This window comes from Antedon mediterranea, chromosome 5 (genome assembly GCF_964355755.1).
Source record: "Antedon mediterranea chromosome 5, ecAntMedi1.1, whole genome shotgun sequence".
In the NCBI taxonomy this organism is placed as follows: Eukaryota; Metazoa; Echinodermata; class Crinoidea; order Comatulida; family Antedonidae; genus Antedon; species Antedon mediterranea.
This window is the reverse complement of record NC_092674.1, coordinates 11,070,468-11,072,313: the sequence shown is the minus strand read 5'-3', so window position 1 is coordinate 11,072,313 and position 1,846 is coordinate 11,070,468. Positions and strand designations below refer to the sequence as shown.

General features: G+C 37.8%; 1 pseudogene; it reads left to right on the top strand.

Moving 5' to 3' along the window:
- The first annotated feature begins 319 nt into the window (after window positions 1-319).
- Window positions 320-470, top strand: LOC140050606 (U1 spliceosomal RNA; annotated as a pseudogene).
- The last annotated feature ends 1,376 nt before the right edge of the window (window positions 471-1,846 follow it).

The window sequence follows — 1,846 nt, the reverse complement described above, 5'->3', positions numbered from 1 at the left end:
TCTATTTTTATGCATTTCTTTTTAAACGTTTTTGGTACGTTATAATAAATTATATCTATATATAAACGAATGAATCATTTATGATAATATATATTAAGTATTATGAATATTCAGCGGAAAATAATAATATTAAATGCATTGATTATCATCATATTGTTAGAAAAATCATCATTTTTTTTTTCAATTCAAAATATGTTTTTTTAAATTACTCATTTTCAAACGGGTGCGAATAAGTTCTTATATTACTTAATATCTACGACATTGTTAACATCGAATCAGGTGTTGAATTTATGTATCCATCCATTAATTACGTACAAGCATACTTACCTGACACAGGAGTGACTTTGATCAAGAAGGATTGTCCTCCCAAGGTGAGGCCTCGGCATTGTACATAGCCAGGTTGACCCTTGCGATTGAAAATCGTGTGTAAAATTTCTGATAGCGAGGGACTGCGTTCGCGCTAACCCTCAATATAATTAAATAATATAACAATACACGCTCATACATTATTTGACTCATTAATTGATAATAACCAGGGCTGTAGCCAGGATCTGTCAAGGGGGGGTTCGCACACTAAGTATTTGGGTCACCCCACCCCCCACCCCTGGGGTGGGCCTGAGGCGAAGCAAATTTTGTTAAATGACACCCCTAGATGGCCGGAAAAGACACTCTCATGCAGCATTCTACCAATGAGCAAAACGATCGTACTTGGACTCGTGGACTATTTAAACGATAACATTTGTTGCCGTATGTTAGATGCGCGTGCTCTGTGCGGAACCGCCGATTGTTTGATCATTTACTCGATATTTTGTTTTGCGTTCAAGTTCAATGCGAACGTACGTCTAGGAGAAGCCCCGAAAAAAGCACACTGGGTGAAGGCAAATGCAATTCTTATTATAGCTCTATCTATAATATTTATTTACAGCAATTTGTTGAGGAAATTAAATATGCCAATGTAAATAGGTGATATTGATACATTTGAGTAGGCCTACGTATCGGCGAAGCAAATTTTGTTAAATGACACCCCTAGATGGCCGGAAAAGACACTCTCATGCAGCATGCTACCAATGAGCAAAACGATCGTACTTGGACTCGTGGACTATTTAAACGATAACATTTGTTGCCGTATGTTAGATGCGCGTGCTCTGTGCGGAACCGCCGATTGTTAGATCATTTACTCGATATTTTGTTTTGCGTTCAAGTTCAATGCGAACGTACGTCTAGGAGAAGCCCCGAAAAAAGCACACTGGGTGAAGGAAAATGCAATTCTTATTATAGCTCTATCTATAATATTTATTTACAGCAATTTGTTGAGGAAATTAAATATGCCAATGTAAATAGGTGATATTGATACATTTTGAGTACGTATCGGCGAAGCAATGTTAAATGACACCCCTAGATGGCCGGAAAAGACACTCTCATGCAGCATTCTACCAATGAGCAAAACGATCGTACTTGGACTCGTGGACTATTTAAACGATAACATTTGTTGCCGTATGTTAGATGCGCGTGCTCTGTGCGGAACCGCCGATTATTTGATCATTTACTCGATATTTTGTTTTGCGTTCAAGTTCAATTTGAACGTACGTCTACGAGAAGCCCCGAAAAAAGCACACTGGGTGAAGGCAAATGCAATTCTTATTATAGCTCTATCTATAATATTTATTTACAGCAATTTGTTGAGAAAATTAAATATGCCAATGTAAATAGGTGATATTGATACATTTGAGTACGTATCGGCGAAGCAAATTTTGTTAAATGACACCCCTAGATGGCCGGAAAAGACACTCTCATGCAGCATGCTACCAATGAGCAAAACGATCGTACTTGGACTCGTGGACTATTT